A 19,752-nucleotide genomic window follows, 5' to 3' on the forward strand; every position below is an offset into this window, starting at 1 on the left:
TTATTGCTTGGATTATTATAACCTGCTGTTTTGTCAGTACTATTTACAGGTTTATCCCAATAGAGTGTGAAATTAACATTCTCTAAAACTGGATCAGGTAAGCATTCATAATGCGGCACAGGCTCAGCTTCAAGTAGTCCATGTTTTATTGCCAACTGTCTACAATACAATTTCTGTAGCTTGATTATACCTCGACACAATCAGAATGCACAAAGGCAGCACATCCAGTGGTTTACATGATCCATGGTTTCCATATTTCTGACACAGACCTGATTCCAAAACCTTGGTAATGTGTTCTTAAAATTATCTACAAGTGTGACATTATCCCCAGTTGTAAGATTTGTTGGAAATTAATGGAATTCAGCGCTACTAAGTTATAAGAAAGACAACAACTATTTAGGAAAAGGGTGAGCCATTTGCTCTCCTTCCAAATCTTCAGGCAGAATTCACATAACTGAATACATAGTATAAATGACACATGGATTATAACACGCATGCACACATAAAATATGTATGCAGTGCATAAACACATTTATACAATTGATGACAGTTGTGGAACACTTAATAGTAATTTGGCAAGGCAATGAATCCTCATGCATCCAAATGGCGTTGGGGACATTCTAAATGTTTGGATAAGCCACAATTCAGATAATAGGTCACCTTATTTAAAGAGAGAGAGAGAGAGAGAGATTTGAAGCTACACAAGCCACCCAAGTATAATTTAGATAATGAGAATATGAGTAACCCGGGTTCACAAATTGAGTTTTTCTGATGTTCCGGTAAATATTATTCATGTAAGATGGTAGTCATAATGAAATAGGAATATGGTGAATTGATCAACATGAGATTTATTAATTTGCTTTTGCTCAATCTAGTTTTGCTTTTCAGCAAGAGACAGCAATGCAGGCTTGCATTAATGTAAACTACTCTGATTACTATAGATAATGTACAGGGTGTTCCTATGGCCATGATACCCCACAGCACCTCAGAATTACCACTATAATGGGGGCCCACACTCTACTCTGCTCTGCTGCTGGTTACTGCTGCTGTTGACAATCATTTACCCACTCTCGCCAGACATGTTCGTTTAGTAGCTCCCCACCATGTATCAAAGCTGAGTGGTGGCTTGCCTCCCTCCCATCAAAAAGGATTGCTGCTGTCCGCTGGGCAAACATGTCCAGGAGGAGCAGGTGAGTGATTGACAGAAGTGATCGTAAGAAACTGCAATGGGCAGGGGAATGAGTTTGCCAGCCTTTTTGTTCTTGCAGGGGCCCTGTGCCTTTGAAAGCTTCAAAAACAAACAGAAGAGCAACTGAGATGTACCCAATCATTAACATGTGTTTTGAGTTGATTCATACATGAAATCAAAGATGTGTAGTGTTATAAATTGTGCCCCTTGATACATGAAATCAGTGTATGGGGCATTTATGGTAATATATTATGATTGGATGCTAAACAAGTTGGGGTCCAGTTCTCCACTGGCGTGGGGAAGAAGGGAGCATCTGTCCGGGATTCTCCTTATTTGCCTCGGTGGTGGTATTTAAAGTTATGCTACCTGTTATGCAGCTGTAACGTAAAGCTGTCACTGGGACTGGGGCAGACCCATGAGAGAGTGCAGGATTAAGGCTTCTCCCACAGGGCTGGGAGCTTTAGGTGTGGAGTCAAGGACACACCTCTCTGTTACCTGCCAGAGTTATTCCGGGACTGCAAGCCAGAGCAGAATCTTCTCCCATGTTGAGATTACAGAGATGGATCAAGAAAATAGCAGCATCAAAAAGGGAGGAAGGCATATAAGATTGGATGCTTTATTTGCACAAGGTTTAACATAACAACTGTGGCTCCATGGTCCATGAAGGATACAATGGGTGACAACATCAAACCATTCAGCCTACAGATGAGCACACCACAGGAATCTGCAGTATAAGTACAGATTTCAAATGTTTCTGTTTACAGAGGAAGGATGGAATTATTTCAGTGATTGCAAATGGTAGCATATATTACTTCTGGAGGGTATTGTTTATTGATCTGTGTCTTCTTTTATCAAGGGATTTCATTTCTGCTGAAACAAGTCATAATGAAAACCCTAAAGAATAATATACTCTGTTCATCCTAAAGAGAAACCAAACAGATAGCTGTAATACAAGAATCCCCCTGCTACCTATCTATTTGCCTGGTTCTGTGGTTATAATTGACATGTCTGGGTACTTCATCCGTGGGGCACTGAAGCAGTTAACTCCATATTAATTTTATTTGTGTCCACATTATGATAAAGTTATCATTAAAATAAGTGTGATGGGAGTTGTTGTTATTTATATGCAGTGCACATTTGGCTTAAAGGTGTCAGAGATTTTTCTTCTTTTTACTGCACAGTGGTTTACATTTCTCTTAATTTAATGCAACATTTTTATAATGGCAGTGTTACTGGTTAATTTATATATGCACAGCAGGAAGTGTCAACATTCAGGTGAGTGATGAAGATGATAGTACAAGAGCTCTGGAAGAAGCTTCAGAAAAAATTATTGTTTTTCTCAAAGCATACAGTTATTAATAATGAATCAAATAAATACTATTTTATATATAATTGCACCTGACATCTTTTTATAAATAACGATTGGAACATTTTTGCCCTATCGTTTGTATTTGACTGATCTTAATTAACTGCTTTCTTCTTGCTTAATAAATTGTAACTTTAGTTTCCATCAGAAAGAAAAATTGATGCATTTTTATACCAAGAGGTTCTGATCCAACGATTTGCTGTAGGGAGAAAATTATTTCATGCATGCTTGAACTGAATGCAGTCAGTTACATATAAATGTGGTAGCATTTTTATCATATAGAAGGATGAGCCTAATTGTTATGATGAAATCACTATCAGTGCTGGCATTAGGCAGTGTGGTGACCTAGGTGAAGGATTAAAATTGTGCACTGCCACAAAAGGAACTTCTCAGCCAGGTTACCTCACCTCATCCATCTCATAAAGCCATGAGGCTCTTGAACCTCCAGTAGGACATCCACCCTCACAAGCTGACACCTAGGAACGTCATAGTAATCCACAAGGATTGATTTCTGATGTGGAATACTGTTGTTCCTCTGGTGCACAATTATACTGAGCTTTCCTTATGTTCTGATTCAATCTAATTTATTTTGAGCCAGAAAAGAAATTGGCAGCTAGATGCAAACTCCAGCAAAACTAGGCAGAGGGGATGAAAAAGAAAAGAAAAGAGGTAGAACGTGCATCTGAGCGCTGACACTGTAGGAAACCCTGTACCGCTTATGACCCCAAGTCGTCACAATATTGTCAGCACAACACTCCCCTCAATGGGATGCGCATTCTAATGTGCATCCCCATCCACAGCCATACTAGTCAACACAGGTGCATGAGCCCACCATTATAATGCAATTGGTTTGTGTAGCTGCTTTTTCAGCACCCCATACCCTAAGCCACATAAATTGTTTGGGAAAGCGAGCATATCTGAGCTACTCCGCTGGTGCCCGGTGGAAAGGGTACTCCTGAATAGTCTGGTGACTGCTTAAGAGCATCAGAAGTATAAACCTCTTTGAGGGGAGAAAGGCACAGGTTCCATGCACACCCAGCCTTCTACAAATACCATTCCTCAGCTCTCCCTGCCTCATGGGTGTCTTATGTCCCTCTTCATTTCTAGGACTAGCCATGGCCCTATGATCATCATCAACATCTACTGCTGCTGACCTACCCACACTTTACAGCCTTTCCCAGGGCCTTTTCTAAGTTTGCGGGGGTATCTTGCCTATTGACTACTTAATTCTTTCTCTTTGAATCTCATCTGACCTCTATCTTTCCCTGTATGGTTCCAGAACTCCAGAAGGATGACCACCACTGCAGTTATGGGAATCTGTTGATAATCTCAGCATGGGCGTAGCCAGGATTTATTTTAGAGGGGGCAGGCTTTATGTTTACGGGGCAGAACCGAGTTATCTGTGACGCAACTGGTCAGTTAGTTAAGTATTTTTATTTACTTACTTGATTTTGAGGGGGTGGGGGTGGATGAGCTGTCCTCCTGCCATGCCCATGAATCTCAGCCCCAGCCAGATTTTCTCAAAGCTTTCCTCTTTTAAAGAATGGCAAGAATTTTCACACAATCCATTAATATGTCTAGGCGGGTCAATATTTCTATCCTTCAATTCCAGGTAAAGGGTCAATTCTACCAGGTTACATATAAAGGTAAAAAGGTAAAGGACCCCTGGATGGTTATGTCCAGTCAAAGGCGACTATGGGGTTGCGGTGCTCATCTCACTTTCAGGCCAAGGGAGCCGGCGTTTATCCACAGGTCATGTGGCCAGCAGGACTAAACCGCTTCTGGTGCAACGGAACAGCGTGACAGAAACCAGAGTGCACGGAAATGCCGTTTACCTTCCCGCCGCAGCAGTACCTATTTATCTACTTTCACTGGCATGCTTTCAAACTGCTAGGTTGGCAGAGCAGGGACCGAGCAATGAGAGCTCACTCCGTCGCAGGGACTCAAACCACCGACCTTCTGATCGGCAAGCCCAAGAGGTTCAGTGGTTTAGACCACAGTAAAGCTGCCCCCTAGCAATGACAAACCTAGATAGTATCTTAAAAAGCAGAGGCATCACCTTGCCAACAAAGGTCCATATAGTTAAAGCTATGGTTTTCCCAGTAGTGATGTATGGAAGTGAGAGCCGGAGCATAAAGAAGGCTGATTGCCGAAGAATTGATGCTTTTGAATTATGGTGCTGGAGGAGACTCTTGAGAGTCCCATGGACCGCAAGAAGATCAAACCTGTCCATTCTTAAGGAAATCAGCCCTGAGTGCTCCCTGGAAGCACAGATCCTGAAGCTGAGGCTCCAATACTTTGGCCACCTCATGAGAAGAGAAGACTCCCTGGAAAACCCTGATGTTGGGAAAGATTGAGGGCAGAAGGAGAAGGGGATGACAGAGGACGAGATGGTTGGATGCTGTTCTTGAAGCTACCAGCATGAGTTTGACCAAGCTGCGGGAGGCAGTGGAAGACAGGAGTGCCTGGCGTGCTCTGGTCCATGGGGTCACGAAGAGTCGGACGTGACTAAACAACTAAACAACAACAATGCTGCTCCATCTTCTAAAGTTATATGTTAGGAGAACAAGGAGGGAGGCTTGCTTTTTCAATTTGTTTTTGCAATCCCCCCTCGCCCCCTTCCTTAAATCCCAATTTCAATGTGCTATAAAATGGAAATAGTAGGTGGACAGACAGAATTGGAAATGATGCCTGTAAAGAGTTACAGGTGCTGTGAAGAGGGCAAGATGTCTCTCATCGTGCCCATAGCCATGGCTAGGTGGGGGTCCTTTCCCCGATCCTTTGAATCAGTCTCTCAGCCTGACCTTCCTAACAGGGTTGTTGTGAGGATAAAATGGGGATGAACCTGTATGCCACCTTGAGTTTCTTGGAGCAGGTGTGTGTGTGTGTGTGTGTGTGTGTGTGTGTGTGTGCTGCTAATGCAATTTTATTTAGTATGAATCAACACTCCAAGACCCTCAAACCGTGTGTTGGGTTCACAGCAATCCTCATGATAAACCATGCTAGTCGAAACAGTAGGGAAAAGCACCAACAGGGCCAGCACAGGCAGCATACACAAAATTCCACCTTGATTTGTACCTGACTTTTGTAGGAGCTGATGCCTGAATTTCTGGCTTAGCCGATAGCATGTGAAATCAGCCCTATGGAAAACACCTCCTGAATATGCCCTTTGTGCCTTTTGTTTTTGAAACAGTGCAATCCTGTGGTCTAGAAACTTGCTTTCCTTAAAATGTAGCCTACACTGGTTGGTTGACCAGAAACTTTGCTGGAAGCCAAATTCCCAATGCATATGCACATGTGCATGAAGGTCCCTGCCCTTCACCGGTGGAAAGCATTTTGGCAAACACTGCCATCTACTGGCTACTGCACTTAAATTTACTAAGCTGCCTCATCTAACCAGCGAGCGGAAACAAAAATGTTTTATGTAATTAACGAATAAGTGAAAGGTATAAATGGTGGTCGCGTTAAACAGAAATAGATAAAGAAATTATCCAGGGAAACATGAGGCCTTTTAATGCAAAAGTGTGCATTAGTCTATTATATGACTCTCTTGCACACAGCATGGAAGTGCCAAACTATATATATTAGCTTGTCTAGGAGAACAACCTGTATAACTGCTGGGCATCTTGCTGTATTTTCTCACTCTCCTGGGAATGTATGTCGGCATATTTTCAATAAAACACCTTCTTAGCAGTAATGGGCCACTGTTCTCATTTCAGTGGTCCCCAAGGTTTCGTGATACAGTATATTTAGCTGACTTGCAGTTCAAATTCACCTCCAGCATAAAAAAAAATGCTTAAAAATATACAGTCATAAAAATGCTTCCACACCTTTGTAAATGCAAAGAGAAGAGAGAACATTAAAGCTTTCTAAATGAAAGAAAATGATAGTTTGCATTGTTTCATAAATAGATGTTCTGTGATGCAGCTTGTGAGGTGAGGTAAGGACTACACAGTGTAAGATATAGGACTGCACTAGAGTTACTCATGACACACAACAAGAGAGGAATTTCTGAAGTAGTGCCTTGAGACTTCAGTATTCATTTATAAGTTAATGGGTGTCACAATAGCTCCCCATGTACTGTATCTAAAAATCAATACAGCAACGGAAGACAAAGAAATATAGCTTCATAACCCCAAATTTTCTTACTCTAAAGTAGTCCTAAGGATAACTCCACTAACTTTCATGGGATTTGTCCAAGATAATAGTTCTAAGGTTAGCCGACTATTGATAGTTATCATATTTTCTAAGAAATTCTTTGGAACAAGTTTTCCACAAAAGACAACACATTGATGGCAGTTAATAAAATTGCTTCCTTATAGTCCTCTAATACATAGGAGACCTTTTCTGCAGTTACATCATCTCCAGTCATCCCTACGTAAAACACAACAATGCACAAACCTCATGGCTGGGCTAGTCAGGTTCTCCTCTTTTCCAAAAGAGGGACACTACACTGTAAGTCAGAGCTTTCCAAATTTTTCATGTTGGTGACATACTTTTTGGACATGCATCATTTTGTGACGCAGCAATTCAGTTTTACTTGTAAACCGGAGGTTAAACTAACCCTTTTCCAGCCCCGGGAGGAGCATGGGGAGCATTCCCGAGACACACTGCAGCTGACACACGAACAGGTCATGACATGCGGTTTGGAAAGCTCTGCTGTAAGTGTAAGAAACCAGCTTTTAACATTATATCCAGGGCTGGCCCAAGACATTATGCTGCCTGAGGCAGGATGGGACCCCTCCACATACAGAAACTCACCACACCAATGTCCTCCACCACATGAGAGTAATGTCGTAGTTCAGAGGCCCAGGACAGGCTGTCTGGCACCCACAGCTGTGCCCTCCAACAGAGGGAAATGGCTTTGGAGGAACAGCCAGGAGGCTGCTGATACCCCCCTGCCCAGTATCTGCCATCTGAGACAGTTGCTGTGGTCTAAACCACAGAGCCTAGGGCTTGCCGATCGGAAGGTCGGCAGTTCAAATCCCCATGATGGGGTGAGCTTCCGTTGTTCGGACCCAGCTCCTGCCCACCTAGCAGTTCGAAAGCACAAAGTGCAAGTAGTTAAATAGGTACCGCTCTGGCAGGAAGGTAAACGGCGTTTCCGTGCGCTGCTCTGGTTCGCCAGAAGCGGCTTAGTCATGCTGGCCACATGATCCGGAAGCTGTCGGCAGACAAATGCCAGCTCCCTCGGCCTATACAGCAAGATGAGTGCGCAATCTCAGGGTTGTCCGCGACTGGACCTAATCGTCAGGGGTACTTTTACCTTTTTCAGTGAGTTAAAACCACACAGTAATGGGGAAGGCAAAGGCCATTATCTTAGGATTCTCAGTATGTCCAGGAAGATGGGTGGGCTACTCAAACCATTTTTTTTCTTTTAATGAAGAATACGCTAAAACTCTGGTTACCAGAAACTAATAAGGAGCTGTAATAATACAAATGATTAAATTTTCTGGAAAATGCTTTGCAACTTAATATACACAAGTAAAAATAGAGTGTAAATCTTGCTACCCAGCAAAAAAAAAATCTCCCTTTTAATCGCTTTACACCTTCAGCATGTAATAGTTTGGAAAAGTCCTAGGATATAATTATATATCTTGGCTTGGCACGTTAATAGCTATTCCCTTCATTTACTGATTTCTTTTTTACTGGTCAATTTACTATTTTACTGTGCTGAGCTTACTGGCCTATTTCACAGGATCACCACCTTCATGCAATATATGAGCTGGGGGTGGGGGTGGGGAGAGGGATGGTTTGAAATCCTAGCAAGAGAACTGAAATGCAGCAAACATGTGCATGCTAGTATGGAAACCATGTATGTATTTGTATGAAGAGGGGTGGCAGATAGGTGCATGTAAGGAAGCAGCAAGTTCAGATCTTGAGAAAGACATAGCAACATGCTCCTCCCCCCCACCTTGTCCAGCGCACCTGTGAGGAAGAGCGCTGAAGCTCTAGCTTCCATTTTAGACTAACCATAACTTGCTGTGATATCGGAACCTGGACGAACTGTGGTTAGTCTCAGCTAAGGTTAGTTAGAATTTGATGCTGCCATAGCCATACATCAGGGGGAAAGGGCCAAAGAGTCGCTGTGACCTCTGAACCCCAAATATCCAGTTTTAGGAGGACAAAAGCACCCCATTGTGTGTACACAGTGAGGCACTTTTGGCACGTCTCTAGTTTAGGAAGACTCGCTTCGACAAAGCTTGCAGAATCTTAAGATTTAGTCACCCTCCTACCATATTGTTTTACGTAGAGTTGGATTTAGTGCATAGTGACTATCTGTACCTCTCCTGGACCCTTTGCTGATACGCAGAACTCCTTACCTAGGGTGTCACTATCTGGCCCTGGAAATAATTATAGGGTGGCCAATGTCGCCCATGCCCTCTTCAGACAAATTTGCAAATGGCAACAGAGCCACTGCTATCCTTATCATGTTACAAGGGAACTACTACTATGTTCTGAGCTATGTGGATTTTAAAGGAGGTTGAAAGAAGATGCATAGTAGATGCTTGAAATGTAAGCAGGCATACCACCTTGGCTAACATGCTAATACACTGGAGTGTGCCTAGAATAATGGTTCATTCTAGCCGTGATGCTCTGTACTTTCATAGAATCGTAGAGTTGGAAAGGACCTTGAGGGTTATCTAGCCCAACGCCCGGCAATGCAGGAATTGAAACGAAAGCATCCATAACAGATGGACATCCAACCTCTGCATAAAAAACCCCAAGGAAGGAGAGTCCACCAACTCCCCATGAGTGTCCGCTACATTACGGAAAAAGCTTTTACCATCAGAAAGTTCTTCCTGATGTTTAGTCAGAATCTCTTTTCTTGTGGTTCAGGCCCTATCCTCCAGAGCAAGAGAAAACAAGCTTCCATGCAACAGCCCTTTAGATATTTGAATATAACCTTCAGCCAGGCTGTGCTTAAAGCAAGACAGATGATGTCAAAATCAGAGACCAAAAGTTTATTTCGAACGCAACACAGAAAGGAACATCTGTCTGTAATACGGCCACAACTCTGAAATGAAACCAGAGTTCTTTAATAGCAGCATCTCTGACCTATGTTTTACTTCTCCTTTGTAAGGCAGCCCCCTCCAGCTGCACAGCAACTTCTAGCTTGACCCTGGGCCTCTCTTTTCAGAATTCACTGATAGAAAAAAGCAAAATGAATTGGATTAACAGTGGAGCTTCCTGTAGTGCCCTAGGCTTTAGTTGGAGAGTGACCAACGCTGCTCAGCTGCAGTGAGATCTGAGGAGCTTACAGCCTGAGGTGATAGTATGGCTGGAGGCACTTCTTGTTTTACACTGCCTCTGTGGAGAACGGCAGTTTTAGCTGTTGAAATATGGTTGCAGAGATACACCAAAATTCTGCAATGATGGGCAAAACTGGAAGAAACAAACTCATTTTTTTATGAAGCAACCTCTTGTGTAACACACAGTGATATCAATATAAACAAGCCCGAGAAGAACAGAAGCCGTTCTGGAAAATGTTCCACATTGAGCAGAAACGCAAGCATTCCTCATTAGTGTACCAGATCTGACAATCCCTAATGTTTCCTGTTGATAGATACCAGCATGTATTGACACAAGCTTCATGTGTTTCTTTTTGAGACTTGTGGTTTAGCAGTTTGTCAAAACAGGATATTATTTAAATACACAAAAGTTACCAACTGATACTCGGAAGATGAGATATGGGTGTGCCGCTTCTGCAGCTAAATTTGTAGACTGAGAAACTAATAATGTTACCCTGCTTCGTTTAAAATATTTAAAAGCCGTCGACAACCTGCTATATTTATATAATCAGCTTGGAAGACAAACATCTAAGCAAAATGACTGTCGCTTTCTATGAATTACTGAACATGTGTAATTCATTTGCCAGTAATATTGTCTGAACTCAACTCCAATTAAACAAACGAAAACACCTGCTTTGCACATATATCTTTTGGTACCTCAAGGGGAAAGATTCATCAGTGTAACAATGTTGTACAATCTGGTTCATGTGCCTGCGCTAACAATACAAATTTATTGATTTACAAAAAAATACACAGGAGATGGAAACACCATTTAATCTTCTAATGCATTTCTTCTTTTTTTGACAGAGAGAGAGAGAGAGATGCTTTCATAAAAATAAAGAAATGAGTTTGCTTTTATAAAAATAAAGAGATGAGTTCTCATGGAGAAACTGACAACATCCGTGACAAGTCTTAAGTAGCATATTCCTGATATCAGAATTTTGTTTTAGCAACCTGCTAGTAATGTTTTTACACAGTTCTTCAGGGATGCTAGGAAGAATTGCTGAAGGCTGCATGCTGAGAAACAGAAACAGAATGTGTGTGTGTTGCCAAAACAATGCAGTTCGGAACCAAAAGAGCAAGGGAGGCACAAATTATCTTCAGTCAGGTGCCTGATCCTCTTCGCTGTTTGGTAATAATTTATATTGCATTTTGATTATGCAAAGATGGTAGCTAACTGCAGTTCATTTTCTTAAAAAAACCAAACCCAAACAAAACAGGTAACTGAGGCTGAGAGTGACATATGGAAGGTTACAAACAGGATTTATGGTGACTCTAGGATTTCAACCACTCAAATCAATGGACCACATTAAACCTCATGGAAAAATTGAAACACTGGTGCTTAAGAGACTTTTTTGTGCACCAGAGGCATACTCAGTGCATAATACATACACAGACACCACGGTGATCCCTGCTAGTGCAAACATCAAGCAACAGACCAGCAGGATCAGTAAAAATGATGCAGTCCTGGCACTGTATAGGATGATGAAGAAGAAAGAGGATGAGATGCCGCCTTGCTGAGGGCCCCATAAACTTTGCAGCCAGTTCTGCTCTGGCAACCTGTCCTACCCATTTCTGTTTTAGCACAACGCTGGATAGTCAGCCATGTTGGAAGCTGTTGTCTAGATGAAACCTATGGACAGTCAGTAGTTGTATTTGTATTTCACTAGCAGAGTCAATGATTTGGCATAGTGAGGAAGCTTAGCTTGTATGAGAGCGCATGAGTGCATGTATTTCAGTTCTGGCATACAAAAAATGTGGGTAACCAAAAAATGTGCAAATGCCAGCAATCCCGCTTCCAACCCACTCCTCTGTAGCACCATGGAAATAGAATTCAGAAAGATCCTTCATTTCCTCCAATATAGTCATCTTGGTTGTTGAACACCCTGGAACTCAGACGTTTTGGCTCCCGAATGCATCAAACCTGGAAGTGATTGTTCTGGTTTACAAACGTTCATTTGGAACCCAAATGTCTGATGGGGTTTCCGCGGCTTCTGATTGGCTGCAGGAGCTTCCTGCAGCCAATCAGAAGCCGCAATTTGGTTTTCAAAAATTTTGGAAGTCAAACGGACTTCCAGAACAGATTCCGTTGGACTTCCAAGGTATGACTGTACTGCATTTCACTGTGGCTTCTATCCATGCTGTGTTCCAAGATCTCAAGATTCAGACAAACCTGCATTAGAAGTACAGATTCTACTCTTTGAGCAATGGCTCAAGCAATGTAATTTCATAGATCCTGCTTCCTCATGTCTTCCATTCCATTCTCTCATCTCACATCCAACTTGGCCTTAATGCTACCTGTCAAGTTACTACCAGTGTTTCAGGAATGCTCTGTCAGAGTCTTTGTAGTTCAGCAAATTCCCATTTCCCACCCTCTAACAGCCTGTAATCAAGAAGCCATCTACCACCTCCCTGCAAAGACACTTACAGCTAACTACTCTTCATGTCTTCTTTTCAAAGTTTGATGAACACAGTCGCTGAAACAGTGGTTTTGATATAAACAAGTGCTCTTTCTGTGGCAAAAGTGGGTGGAAGGGTCACATGGCATGTCAGCCAGTAAGTGGGTGACCTGAATACTCAACCAAGGTCCCTTGAACAAAGTTCCAATAAGGTTTCCATGCAAGAAAGGTGATCAACTTCTGCCAACACCTACTCTATCACCGAAGAGTGATTGTGCTGAGATGTGGACTTGATATCCGCTGCATTTCCAACAACCTATTGAAAGATGATTATGACCGAGGTTATCAAATGTAATCTTGGATAGGGCTCCTGCTTCTTTAGGAGCTCTAAGATGGGGGGAAGTTTGTAAAGTGCAAAGACACAGAAGCCCTGACCAGTTTGAAAGTGGCACTAAGCTACTCTCTGCCTACACACAGTGCATGGAGACTGAATAAATAACGACCTTGTGCAAGCGTGGTACTGCAAAGTGTGTGCTGGATCTGGCCCTGAGAAATAAGGGTTCAAATTCCATTAAATTTCTGGGTGGCCCTGATGCAAACTAGCAAACATAGGAAGTGTCACATAGCTTCGGAGTTGTGAGGTTGAATCAAAAAGCCTGCCAAGTGACTGATATGCAGTGAAACTACTGTATAAACTCCTCCTGAAAACAAGTTCTAAGGCTGGATTACGGTTTACCAGCATCTTCTTGTGTGAATCCTCTCCCAACCAATATACACTGTCTATTGTATCCATCTTAACTAACCTTAATCTGGCAGATAAATCCTATATAGAATGCCCATTTTTTATTTTTTTAAAAATCCCATTAAATCCCATATTTTCCATTTCTTCTGCCCAATTCAGCTCTTAGTCTCCCATCCTATTCCCCTCCCCAGCCACATCTTCAACACACTTCTCTTACTACAATTCCTGCCCAACCTGATTATCAATATGCTTTTTCTATCCCAGGTCTCCTCTGAACAATCTGTCCTCTCCTCCCCACAAGCATTGTTTTGGGCATTCTCCCACCTGCCCCCCCCCCCAGCCAAATTGAGGTTGGGGGCACAAGGGAAGCAGAGGGGGAAAGCCCCATCACACTAGTGGAAGTCCTTGCGTGGGCATCCACTAGAGGGGCCAGTGAGTTGAATCTGGTCCTTGTCTCCCTACCCATGCAATTTGATTTCACCATCAGGTGACTGACAGGGTGGGCAGCTAAGCTGGTCTGCAAGTAGTGGGGAGAATAAGAACCTGGTCTGCTGGCCAAATCCTGTTCCCAACCCCACATCACAATTAAGCTATTTAAACAATTTAAATAAAATGTGTACAGAACCATGTGTGGGCGTGTGTTAGAGAACCTTACTAATGCCCAAAAGCTATCAAAAAATAATGCTGAAAGTCTCACACTTCTGGAGTCAGGATGTTCAGCTGCTGCTGCAATGGCTTTTGAAATGAAACCCCAATTGCCAAAGCAAAGTGTGCTATTTCACAAGAGAGAGGGCCCCTCCAAGTCACTTGCAGGGAACTAGAAACTCAACGTATTTGCAGCTGTCACCATTGTTGGTCTGCGGCAGCTCTCAACAAGAGAAAACATTCTGAATTTCTTCCTAGGGCTGATGCAACTAAGGAAGCTGTTAAGTGAGCAACAAGTTGGAAGTTCCTTAAAAAAAAAGGATGAATAGTGGCTGCATCCAGCTGCTCTTTCTTATGCTGTGCAGCTGCCATCTACTGAGATGTGAACAACTTTATTGCATTCTGAAAGCAATGCATAGTATCTGTGTATATATGTGTCTGCGCGCGCATGTATGAGAGAGATGTGTCAGTGCCCTTGGCATACTAGGCAAAATAAAAAGCTTGTTGAGACTGTTAACCCAGAAATGCATGCCACTACTATGGGTTTGTAAACAGTCTTTCATCCTAATCTCATGTACATGTAGTGTGGTGGTGTGGGCACCCAGGCTCCACATAACCATGCAAGGCAACATTACAAAATACATTGTTTTAGGCTGCTATGTATTACCCACAAATGAAAAACACAAGTACATGTAGGCAGACAGGCTGGTAGCTTCTGCAAGGCTGCTTTTGCTAGACGGAAATACTTCCACCTAAAAGAGACCAGAGGTTCTCTTTAACTACAGATAAATGGATACTAAAGAATATCCTGCTCATAACGGGAGCTTTTCTCTTGCTCTCCACATCATGTAGATTTGGAATGTGTTATTCATGAACCAGCCCTTTGTGTTGCCTTTAACATATAGTGGCTCTGCAGTCAACTACTAATGCAATGTCCTAATGATTTCTCTCTCCCCTGATTATGGTGAGAAGGTACAGGATCAGGGAAAAACTACTAAGTGGATCTGGAAGATGAGAGGTAAATTTGACCATGGCTAGCCAGGCACAAACGTATATCTGTTTTACACCAATTTTACTGCCACGACATCTCCCAAAGTATCCTGGGGACTGAAGTTAAAGAAAGACGTGAGAATTCTGTTAGATACTCCTGGTCCCACTCACAGAACTACACTCACCATGTTTTGTGGGAATAATGAATCAGTTTAAGTCACTAGATAAGTCCAACACTGCAAAAACTGGTGAACCAAAGGAGCCAGCAATCCTCATATGTGGCTGTTAAGTGGCATGTGAATTATTCTTTTCTGAGGACTGGCTGTGACAAGTTTAAATAAATAGAGCTATACCTGAGGGCACAGGAACAAATGAAGAAGCTACAGCAAAGGGGGGCATTTTTAAAAGCCACTTAAACAAGAGGCTTATTGTTCACATCTCCAGACGAGTCAAATGATGATAAATATTGAGTACAGGAAGTTAATCTGTATCCGCACTGTTTGAATAAACATAGAGTTAAAAGGAAAATCAATGCTGAACCTTGACTCTTGCCAAGATTTCTTTTCTTTCCTTCTTTTTTACTTGCTAGTCCTTGGTCACATTGTGCTTTATTGGGGCCTTTTCTTTATACCATCTTGTCTCTCTTTTCCATCTTGTCCTTACGATCTTGTCTTCCTGTGTAAATTTCTGTTCCGCAGCAAAAGGGCGCAAAAAGGGGCTATAATACTGCGAAGAGTCACAAACCAATAAAGACAGGTCATTTGTGCTCTTGTCCAAAATTTAGCAGGATGCGGTCTATAACCTTTGCAGATATCCTCTAATTCAGGGCTGGGAAGCCTGTTGGCCTTCCAAGTGCTGTTGTACTCCATCTCTCATCCAGAATGGCCAGTGGATAGGGGTGATGGGAGTTGTGGCTCAGCACTTATGGCCACAGGCTCCCCACTCTTGTTCTATGTTCATCTCCCGTTGGCTGCTCAATGCAGCCTACTGGAAAGGCTTCCCACTAGAGCAGGGCTGCACAATGGAAACATGATCCAGACATGCATGGTGACTAGTCCACCCCCCCCCCTTTTTCTTTTCTTTTTTGCATTCTCAGGAAAGCAGTAAAAAGAGGTTTATCATGCTCCACTTGGATGCTGGGTTGTGTTTGGCTTCACAAGTAGTGCAGGCCCTAAAAGAGGATATTAGTAATCACAGCAAGCCCCTAACCCACTAACAAGTCCTCATCCACTTCTCAAGCTCTTACAAAGTGCCAGCTAGAAGCTGTGACAACTAAGCAGTAGTAAAAAATTCAAGTGTACAGCTTGGAATGAACACTGGAAGAAATTATGCGTTATCTCAGTTTTATCATGCTAGTTTTCCATTCTAACCTGAAATATTGACGTTCACCTACACTGGACACCAATAACTACAGAGAAACAAAAACTTACTAGCTGATGATTTAATTGTTCATTTTCTACAGGGACAATCAGCCAGGTTGTGCATCCACAGCAGTGGCCAGAGGAGGAATGACTGATGAGAGCAGCGCAGAGAGAAGGAACGCCATGGTACACCTGCAGCAGAGCAGCTGGTCACCTCCATCTCCCCCAGTTGCAATAATACATCTCTCCCATGTCGGTCTCTACAGTCCCAGCAGTCATTGTAACTCTCCAACTGTTTGACTTCACCCCCAAAGGAACACTCTTCCGTTGTCTCCTGAGACAGATGGATGCCAACAACAGGTAATAGGAGACTAGAGAGAATGTAGCTCTTTCAAAAAAAACTTATAGAGCCACTTCTTCCCCCCTCTATTTTAAATGGAAAAGCTGGGGTCACACTTTTATGGACAGTGGCTTGGATCAGCTGGCTGCATGTTTTCTGCAATCCATATAATAAAAAATAGTGGCACCAAGCAGCCAATGAATTTCTTCACAGGAAGGCAAAGTGATTTCTATGCATCTCTTACTTAAATGCAAATATTTCCAAGTCAATGCGTGCAAGGTATTTGAGAATCCCTCAATGACGGGTGCCAGGGAGGCTTATTATGAAAGCATAAAATGATTGTTGGTTCAGGTTTGGATCAGAGTAGAAATGAATGTTCAGGCTGCTTATTATTTCCCACCTGAACTGGCTTGTCCATTCCTGATGCCAACACCCCTGTTGGTAATATAGGTTTTTCACAGAGAGAATTAATTCTGCTTTTGAATTTAATTTCCATTTTCTTCATTTAGGCATTATTACTTTCTATATAATCAGGTGTAAGCATCACACATACAGGACTGCGGACCTGGGACTGTGAATGCAGCTGTGTAGGCAGCGAAATATTTTGTTTTCAAATTCATTTGTGCACTTTTCTCAAAATTACTGCTATCTGCAGATTTTCTGAAATATCTGCCCTGCTGTTCATAAGCCATAAAATATAATCTGCCTTTTGTAGGACCCCAATTGGTAAATTGCATTAAAAAAATTAGGCTGGCGACTCCTTATTAGATGTTGAGCATTAAGACTGAGCACAGCCAGTGATACATTAAAGGAATGCTAGATAGGCCACCTTGTGCTAGAGTTGCTTTGAAATAACTTTTGCTTCATCAATTAACAATAAAAATAATCAAAGGAATAGCATGTTGTCAACAAAGAGGTTCTTTTTAATAACAGGATTCAGAGACTAATTTCAGGTATTTATTTTGGCTGCTTTTATGTGTGAATTTGCTACCTCCTCTTTTTTCCTAAAGCCCACAACAGCAAGCGTTACTACTTAAAGACACATGCAAGGTTTAGATAGAAGTTAACCATTACACTTGCTTTTGGACATTTGTACACCTGAGAAAGCAGTGAGACTAAACGGGTCTTGGTTCTTCATTCACTCATCTTAATGTCCAGCACATCTCTACTAATCTGAGATGTACAAGCTACACCTCAGGTGTGTGTACATCTCACCGTAGAGACAGATGCTAAAGGACTCCTTTTGGGCATTAGAGGATGGCGTGGGGCATTTGAATTTCCAGTATTCTCACTGCTCTCAACATCTCCCAACATTTGAAGCCAGCCTGCACTCAGCTCTCACCTGTGGCTCCTTAGAAGCTGTCAGCATGTGACAGCACCCACACCCTGGGAACAGCTTTGATTGGCCGGCTAAACCAGGTGAAGGTTAGCTGATGGGTCTCAAACCCTCTGTGAGTTAGGGACTTCCCCTGCATGCAAAGGCAGGCTCCAATGGATTGAATGGAGAAGACCAACGATGGGTCCAGTACAGGCAATCCTCATTCTGTGCGGTTACATTTTGGACCCCTGAACATGTCAGCAGAGCTCGCTGTGCCCCACCCCTTTTTGTGACATCTTTAAAACATTTTGGGGCTTCTTCTGAATTTGGTACCTTGTGTGCGAGAGCACAATCGCACAACCTTTGGACACGCCTAAATAAGTTGTTGCCTGTAGTCAAGAAGGGGGTTTCAGCATGTGCTGTAGAAGGAAGTGAGAGGCAGATGGGGCTTGTCAACCTGGGAAGGTAGGCCATCTAGGATAGGGGTCCTCAAACTTTTTAAAAAGGGGGCCAGTTCACTGTCCCTCAGACACTGTTGGGGGCTGGACTAGAGAGGTGCCAGAAAAATCCATTGAAGTTGAAAAGTGTCCCCAGATTCATTGAAAAAAATCTGGTAACCTTAGCATAGAGGCAACTGGCTGGCGAGGCACTGCTCCGACGAGAACAGAGCCAGCCTGAGGGGAAGGGAGGAGGGGAAGGGCAGGCATGGAAGGGATTCATTCGCTGCCATCCCTCCCTCTGGCAGCTTAAAGGGGCAGCGCACAGTTATCAAGCAGCTGGCGCCAGCAGTAGCAATTGCATTACCAGGGCTTTGTTACCCGCATGCGCTTTTACCTCGGGGCTCTTCCCGCCCAGCTGCTTCCGAGCCTCAGGCCTTGCGGGTGGGCCGGGTTCAGGACCCTGGCAGGTCGGATCTGGATCTCGGACAGTAGTTTGAGGACCCCTGATCTAGGAGAAGGAAAATTCTGATCCCAAACGTCCACTCCATTGTGGGATATTTTCGGGAGAAGGAAAGCCTAAGGAGTAAACCCTACACAAATCCTTTGGACTACATCAGCAAGACTAAGAAGGAGATCATGCCGTCTGGGCAGCCCAGGACCTTCAAACACACTGCCCAGGCTTGTGACCTGGGGATGTTACTTCGGTGCTGCTAACACAGTGGCTTGACATCACCCCCAGAGACACACTCCATTGTCTCTCAAGATAGGAGGTCAACACTCTTTACTTTGACCTCAATCATCCAACCATTTTCTTCACCTCATCTAGTAAATCTTTTTCTAGTAGGGATTAATGCAGGGGGCGGGGATCTTGCGCCCAGATTTATTTATTTGTTTAGACAAAATGCATTGCTTTTTACAGGAAAAAGTGTCAAGGAGGCTACCAACACCTTTAGAATACAAAAAGACTGTGAAAGTTCAAAAAAGGAAAAAAGCACCATACATAAAAGCATTCCTCTACTAGTAATCAGTAACAAGGAGAATATCCTTCCCTATCCAACATAAATACAAACACTGAGAACTGGCCAAAAATCAAGCCACAAGAAGATCCGAATGTCTGGGAAAATGCATTTTGCAAGGTGGTGGTGGACAAACAAATGATCAATCTACAGGTAGGTATCTCACCACTAAAGTTCAAGCATACATAAATTTCAAGCCTTGCCAGGTGCATGATGGAATCACAAGGAACAAATCCACTCATCACATGCTATTTCACCTATTCCCAATATTATGCTCCAATGCTGAAGTGATGAGGCAAGCCCCTACTTCACTAGAGATCTAGAAGTGCATTCAAGCTCTGAATAACTTCCTTTCAGGGTTATAACTGATCTGAATGGCTTACAGAGCTGATAAGGATTTTGGAAATATATGAATAACAGAAGACACTGCCATAGTACCCCCAACAAATTTCTTATTTATTCTACAGCAATTGCACCTTTAGAATGAAATAAGAATTATGCAGGTGTGCCCCAAATACCCTATGCCTTCGCACTCTGACTCATTATTTGTTTAATATATTTCTACCCCACCTTTTAGGGCAAGTCTTCACAAGATGGCATACAGTAAACAAGCTGAAATAAAAGTACTTGAATATTATTATAATAACCTCCCAC

At 42.8% G+C, this 19,752-nt stretch overlaps 1 protein-coding gene across 44 annotated transcripts in view; it reads right to left on the bottom strand.

Annotated features, from left to right (window-relative positions):
• Positions 1 to 19,752, bottom strand: part of FOXP1 (forkhead box P1) — a 521,641-nt gene that overhangs the window by 132,401 nt on the left and 369,488 nt on the right. The window lies entirely within an intron of this gene.

Source organism: Podarcis tiliguerta (assembly GCF_965153285.1).
Source record: "Podarcis tiliguerta genome assembly, chromosome: 2".
Lineage (NCBI taxonomy): Eukaryota > Metazoa > Chordata > Lepidosauria > Squamata > Lacertidae > Podarcis > Podarcis tiliguerta.